This window comes from Homarus americanus, unplaced genomic scaffold, assembly GCF_018991925.1.
Source record: "Homarus americanus isolate GMGI-L3 unplaced genomic scaffold, GMGI_Hamer_2.0 scaffold41027, whole genome shotgun sequence".
Taxonomy (NCBI): Eukaryota; Metazoa; Arthropoda; class Malacostraca; order Decapoda; family Nephropidae; genus Homarus; species Homarus americanus.
In genome coordinates this window covers 82,507-90,000 of record NW_024745073.1, presented here as the reverse complement: position 1 = coordinate 90,000, position 7,494 = coordinate 82,507, and the positions used below count along the sequence as shown (strand labels likewise).

Sequence of the window (7,494 nt, the reverse complement as noted above, 5' to 3'; positions counted from 1 at the left end):
CCTGCCCGAGAAAGTAACGTTCTCTTATCTCCTATCCATCTCCTGGGAGCTTCTGAATACTATCCTTTTCCCCTGACCTAACCCACCCCTAACCTAACCCACCCCTATCCCATCCCTATCCCCAAACAGTTTCATCTGCCAGTGATATAAACATGCCAACACAACACTATGCCGGGTCTATCCCAGCTATCCTACCCCAGGGGCTAGCAGCAGTAACTCCATCTCTCCCTCCCTCCCTCCCTCCTTCCCTCCATCTCTCCCTCCCTCTCTCCCTCCCTCCTCCAGCAGAGTCGGCCCCTTAACAGCGTCGTAAACCCGGCCAAATAAAACCGACTTTTTCTTCTGCCGCGGTCGCCTGCATAATTCAGGGGAGTGTGTGTGTGTGTGTGTTGGCCCGCCAGAGAGAGAGAGAAGGAGAGATACTGTGGGTAGGGAGAGATACTGTGGGTAGGGAGAGATACTGTGGGTAGGGAGAGATACTGTGGGTAGGGAGATATACTGTGGGTAGGGAGAGATACTGTGGGTAGGGAGAGATACTGAGGGTAGGGAGATATACTGTGGGTAGGGAGAGATACTGTGGGTAGGGAGATATACTGTGGGTAGGGAGAGATACTGTGGGTAGGGAGAGATACTGTGGGTAGGGAGATATACTGTGGGTAGGGAGAGATACTGTGGGTAGGGAGTACTGTGGGTAGGGAGAGATACTGTGGGTAGGGAGATACCGTGGGTAGGAGAGATACCGAGGGTAGGGAGAGATACTCGTGGGTAGGGAGAGATGTACTGTGGGTAGGGAGAGATACTGGAGGTAGGAGAGAGAGATACTGTGGGTAGCAGAGATACTGTGGGTAGGGAGGAGATACTCGTGGGTAGGGAGAGATACTGTGGGTAGGAGAGATACTCAGGGTAGGGAGAGATACTGAGGGTAGGTGTGTGTGTGGGGGGCACGGCAGGGAGGGAAGAGAGATATTAAGCGAGAAGATGGAAAAAGAGAGGAAGATAAAACCGCGTGGAGAGGGAAGAAGGAAGAGAATTTGACAGGAGGAGGAAAGAGATAAAGAGGGACCATGAAGAGAGACTGTGTAGGAGAGAGAGAGAGAGAGAGAGAGAGAGAGAGAGAGAGACTATCCAGGGAAAGACAGTAAGCTCCAAGGAGAGAGAGAGAGAGAGTGTGTGTGCATGTGGACAGGGAGAGAGAAACAGCTGACAGCGGGAGACAGAGACAGTGTGAAGGACAGGCATGTGCACTCGTTGTTTTAATTCGATTTTTGGTTTTGTTTTACACACACACACACACACACACACACACACACACACACACACACACACACACACACACACACACACACAGAGCATCATGTTAGGGATAGATAACTCACCAAACTAGATAGGTTAACAGGATAAGGATGTCAATATTAGGGATGAATTAAGAATTTACCTATTGTTTACTCTATTAAGCTCTCTACACCTCATATATCTTCCTCCCCACAAACCCCCTCCCCCACACACCACTCCAAGCCCCCCCACACACACCCTCCCCCCACACCCACACACCCTCCCTCCCTCCCCCACATAACCTCAAGCGACAATCTAATTCTTAATAATCACAAAATACAAGTAACATAATTTTGTACGAGGAAAATATGAAGGAAAAAAAAAGCCTTTGGTGAGAAATAAGTTAAGTTTTGACCAGGATTTATCTCTCAGCCAAGAGAATCAGCATCATCAGAGCATACAAAGTTGGCATTAGACCTTAAGTGTGATTTTTGTCTCCCTGTAACTCAATCCTCTCGCCACCACCGCCCTGTCCGCCACTGCTGCTGCTACTGATTGATGTAATGAGGTAATTCAGGTAATCGACCAATCATTGTGTTGTCTTTGTTGTTGGTTAATCGTAGCGACGCTGACGACGATGATAGAAAAATACCTGGGTCTGCTCCCCTCTCTCTCTCCTCCTTCACTACCCCTCTCTCTCTCTCTTCCTTCCCTCCCCCCTCTCTCTCTCTTCCTTCCCTCTCTCTCTCTCTTCCTTCCCTCCCCCCTCTCTCTCTCTTCCTTCCCTTCCCTCTCTCTCTCTTCCTTCGCTTCCCTCTCTTCCCTCTCACCTACACACACACACACACACACACGCGCGCGCGCGCGCGCGCGCTGGTATCCGAAGACATAAGTCATTAATGTAATAATTATCAAACACAATCAAGGTTACGTTTATTGATGAACTTTTATACATTTTTAATTTAGTGTCAATCGTGAATTATTTTTTGTTGTTGTTGGGATTACTTTGTGCGTCAGTCAGGTTAATATTTTGTGTTAATTTACCTGTACTGTTGTTGTGTTTGGTGAGTCACAGGTTAGTTAAGCACAGTTAATGTTTTGTGTTAATATACACCCGTACTGTCGAGGTTTACCAAAAATATTAACACAAAACATAAAGAATTGACAAAGACAAAGATTATGTGACAGCAATATAGTTGGTGAGGTTTGCGGCCATCTTGTGGGGTAAGAGCTACAGGAGAAGGGAATTAAGTCCACTGTTGGTGATATATGTCTATAATTGTTGTGCTTCATCGACCTGAATAACAATGCTTTAGGAAAACAAGTGAATGCTCGTGTGTGTGTGTGTGTGTGCGCGCGCCTCAGCCAAGGCCCCAGCGCGGTCATCGTCTCGGTAAGCTTCTTTATTCATAAACTTGGACCATTACTCACTGCTGCAGATGACACCCGCCAGCAGGCCCCGGGAGCCGCCAGCCTCGCAACAACCTGTGGGACCTCCTATGGTGTGTGGCTACTGAGGCGTGGAGATGGCTGCAGGAGAGGCTGTCTGTCTGCCGCTGCTGCTGCTCCACCTGCCGTAGCGGCCACTCGAGCGTGTGTAGCGTCGCTCGAGCGTGCCAAGCGCCGCCCGCTACATGTCCGGGTCTCTCCTACCTACAATGTCTCAACCTCGCCCCGCCACCTCCTGCCGCAGCCTTTATTGGGGTTTCCACCTCCTGCCGCAGCTTTTATTGGGCTTTCCACCTCCGGCCGCAGCTTTTATTGGGCTTTCCATCTCCTGCCGCAGCCATTATTGGGCTCTCCACCTCCGGCCGCAGCCTTTATTGGGCTTTGTGCCTCTTTCCGCAGCTTTTACTGAGCTCTCCACCTCCCGCCGCAGTCTTTATTGGGCTCTCCATCTATTGCAGCCCCATCCTCTACACTCAACAGCCTCCAGAAGCCCCCGAGGGAAGAGTCGTGGAAGAAGGACACATTACAACGTCAGTAGCTCGGTCTGGGGTCTGTTTACAGCTTGGTGTATAGGGGAGGAGCCTGGTCACAGACTCTCCAAGGAGCCTCGGGTGAGTGAGTGTTACTACGGCCTCTACCTCACCCATCTCTCTTCACCTCAGTGCCTCCTCCTGCTTACCTCACACGTCTTACCTCCACAGTCCCCCCTCCACCTTCACACACTACTACTCCCTCCATACATCACTCCCACTCCTCCCACACATCATTCCCACTCCTCCCACACATCATTCCCATTCCCCCATACACCATTCCCACTCCTCCCACACACCACACCCAGGCCCACACACTCCCACAATAACATCGCCACACACTACACGTCCTCGTTAGGGTACTGTATTTCGGTGCCATAACACAGTGCCACCCTCTTACCCCTTTCTTGGCTCTGTTCTGCCCCACACTGGCACTTATCACTCAGTGTGTACCAGGTAGTCTCGCCCTGTGTGTGTGTGTGTTAACATTCCTCACAAAACAGGGAATGAATGTGGTTGGTTGTGATGGTGATGATGGTTGTGTTTAGTGGTGGTGGTGATCTGGTTGGCTGTAGTGGTGATGGTGGTAGTGGTGGTTTATTGTGGTTAGTAGCAGCAGTAGTGGTAGTGGTGGTTGATTGTGGTTAGTAGCAGCAGTAGTGGTGGTGTTAGTAAGGGCTGCCCACCTCACACTCGCCCTCCTTCATAACACACTGTTGCCAGACAAGCTTTACCGCCTTAAAACGTGTAATCCCTAAATGCCTTGAATCTCTGATCCTTTCAATCTCAGGAGCAACTTATATCCAACTTTTAATCCAATCCGCCGCAGAGGCCAGCCTGGTGTAATTATGTGTTGAGACCCGCCATCTTGCTCCTCGCGTCCTGGGGAGAAGTTACCTCACAGCGTCAGTGTTCACGGTGAGGGAAACACACTGACGAATGTATGATGACTGTGATTGTCTTTTGTCTTACTTAATTAATTTCTGTCTTAAAATAATGTAATTAATTTTGTTTATGGTAAGTGAGAAGTGGGTTAACCCCTGTGTGTGTGTGTGTGTGTGTGTGTGTGTGTGTGTGTGTGTGTGTCATGACCAACCATCACACTGAGTTGTGTTGCCCCAGACAGTGTTATACTGGAGGTGTAGTTCTGTGCTCCTCTCCAGATTAATGCAGTGAGCGTGTAGCAGTGTTTACTAACGGCTAGCGATGCTCTTTTATTATGAGGTAAAAGGTCTCTTTAATTAACGCTTCACTTCATCCCGCCGCCGTTTCTCACTGTGGTGTATAAACGCCAATTTAATTATCCTTAATTTTCTCCTAACTCATTGTTTCAGTAAATCCCGACCAAAATCACGACTCATAAATTACTGCTACACTACAGCGTTAACTCTTCCTTGTTATAAAAGGGTGATGACGATTTATCCACCTCCTGAGACCATAATTAGGTCGGTGGTCAGACGGCTGCACCTCCATAGCCACAGTCTCCTCGTAGTGCCATAAATTATAGATTCTTCTTGTAACCCGCCAGGCGGGTGTGGTGGCCGGGAATCAATAAAGAGTGGCCGCGCGCCGAGCACTCATTGGCTGCCCCACCGACCAATCAGCGTCTGGCTGGCCCCTGCCCGCCCATCAGTCACACTGGCCACGTGGACCCTCGGTTAAAAGTGAAAGTTTTCGTTTTATGTTTGCGCTTAAAAACTAAGGCTTATATCATATCTTAATTGTAACACCAATGAACACATAACACGTAAAATAATGTCCGAAGGAAGAAGCCCGGCCTGGCGTGCCTCCTCCTCGCGTTACCAATAAATTTGTGGAGGGCGCGAACCTTTTCCAGCCGCCAAAGTGCTCTGGTGACTGACTGGCTGGATGGCTCTCCGGCCAGCAGGTGGAGGAGCCATCGGATTTTTGATTAGTTGGCCGAGGTGACTTGAGGCCACTCCATGGAAGCGGTAACGAGGTTTGGCCGGGTGGGAATGGGCCCAAACCGAGTTAGAAGGCTGTTACGGCCGCTCAACCCCATCTGTAAGCATTTTGCCCGACTCATCATACACGCCTTATTAGATCTATCACGAAAATACTGGCAGCAATCAAAGCAGAGGAAGGTGAGACGCTGAGGGAGGCCCTGCCGATGACTGGGGGAGGAGGAGGCGGCGTACGGGGGTAAGACGGTGGAGGGCAGCGGAGCAAGTTAAGCTTGGACGGATCACAAGAAGGGGAGGAGAGTACACCCTGCCAGGGGAGGAGAGTACACCCTGCCAGGGGAGGAGAGTACACCCTGCCAGGGGAGGAGAGTGCACCCTGCCAGGGGAGGAGAGTACACCCTGCCAGGGGAGGAGAGTGCACCCTGCCAGGGGAGGAGAGTGCACCCTGCCAGGGGAGGAGAGTACACCCTGCCAGGGGAGGAGAGTACACCCTGCCAGGGGAGGAGAGTGCACCCTGCCAGGGGAGGAGAGTACACCCTGCCAGGGGAGGAGAGTACACCCTGCCAACAACAATAACAACACCAAAACAGTGACGTTACTGATAAACATAAATAGTATGACATTATTTGAGGCCCTCAGGTGACGGCAGGTGTATAACTATATCACTAATTACCCCTGCCACTGCCTGAAGGTGTTAACACGTGGTGAGGCAGACCACCTTGAGGCGGCTCTTGTGTCTATATGAACGGGATATTTTACTCGTCAGCACATGACGTTTAGGCACCCCAGCTTATTTCACCTGATGATTAGACACCCTACCTGGTGGGTTAGGTTAGGTTGGATTAGGTCAAGATAGGGTTCGGTTAGATTAAGTTCGTTTGTGTTTGATTAGATTAAATTACGTTGGGTTAGATTAGATAAGGCTAGGTTAATCTTAATGTGAAATAAGCAAAATAAACAGGAGTTATTCTTCAGATGAGAGAGAGAGAGAGAGAGAGAGAGAGAGAGAGAGAGAGAGGTACCTGGCGAACACTGGCACTTTGCGAGGTATGTTTGTTTGTAATCATTCTTCAGTGAGGGAGGAGAGTGAGACAAAGGAGGTGAGTGGGGTCAGTTATGGGAGGTAAGCTCCATCAAAGACTAGGGCAGAAAGAGAGGTTTAACGTGTGTATGAGTGGCCGCAGGGAGAACGACCTCACCAAAACACTGGACACAGACGGAGGTTAATATAGTGGTGGGTGATCAGCTTCAGCGTGGCGTGGCGTGGACTAGTAAAAGTTCGTCATGGTGTAATTAGGTATGTTTTTCAGGTGATTGGTAAACTAGCTCAGTTGGGTGTCACCTTCGCTATACAGGTAAGCGTCCATCACCCCCTGCAGGTATAACACCCCATGGTGCTACAGCCAGGTACACACGCGAGACTCACACAGTCACTTGAGTACCTGTGTTTCTCCCGCCGTCTCCACCTCGGCACCTGAAGGACCTGACCCGTCGTGAACCTGACCCGTCTTGAACCTGACTTATCTTGAACCTCACCCGTCTTGAACCTCACCCGTCTTGAACCTCACCCGTATTGAACCTGACTTATCTTGAACCTCACCCGTCTTGAACCTCACCCATCTTGAACCTCACCCGTCTTGAACCTAACCCGTCTTGAACCTGACCCGTCTTGAACCTGACCCGTCTTGAACCTGACTTATCTTGAACCTCACCCGTCTTGAACCTGTCTTGAACCTCACCCGTCTTGAACCTCACCCGTCTTGAATCTCACCCGTCTTGAACCTGACCCGTCTTGAACCTGACCCGTCTTGAACCTGACCCGTCTTGAACCTGACCCGTCTTGAACCTGACCCGTCTTGAACCTGACCCGTCTTGAACCTAACCCGTCTTGAACCTGACCCGTCTTGAACCTGACCCGTCTTGAACTTAACACGTCCACAACACGATGCAGTGACCTTGTTGACTGTACCTCGCTGTGTAAGCAACTTCTCACAGTGGTATTGGCTGACACGTTGTGGTGCCCTGAACACTGAGGCACTTTATACCAGACAGAGTGAGGGAAGGGGGGGTGAGGGGAGAGGAGAGGAGAGGGGGTTACAGCTGACAGTACAGGGTGAGGATAGAGGACAGGTAGGGAGAGGAAACAAGACAAGACTGCAGGGAGGGAGGGAGGTAATCAAGACAATATTGCAGGGAGGGAGGATAGAGGCATGGAGGGAAGTAAACAAGACAACACTGCAGGGAGGGAGGGAGGACAGCTTCAGGGAGGGAGTGAGGGAGGATAAAAAGAAGGATGCAGGGCGATGACACACAGGCAC

General features: G+C 50.4%; 1 protein-coding gene across 1 annotated transcript in view; it reads right to left on the bottom strand.

Moving 5' to 3' along the window:
* LOC121878533 (paired mesoderm homeobox protein 2B-like) overlaps positions 1-7,494 on the bottom strand; it is a 73,138-nt gene that overhangs the window by 17,157 nt on the left and 48,487 nt on the right. The window lies entirely within an intron of this gene.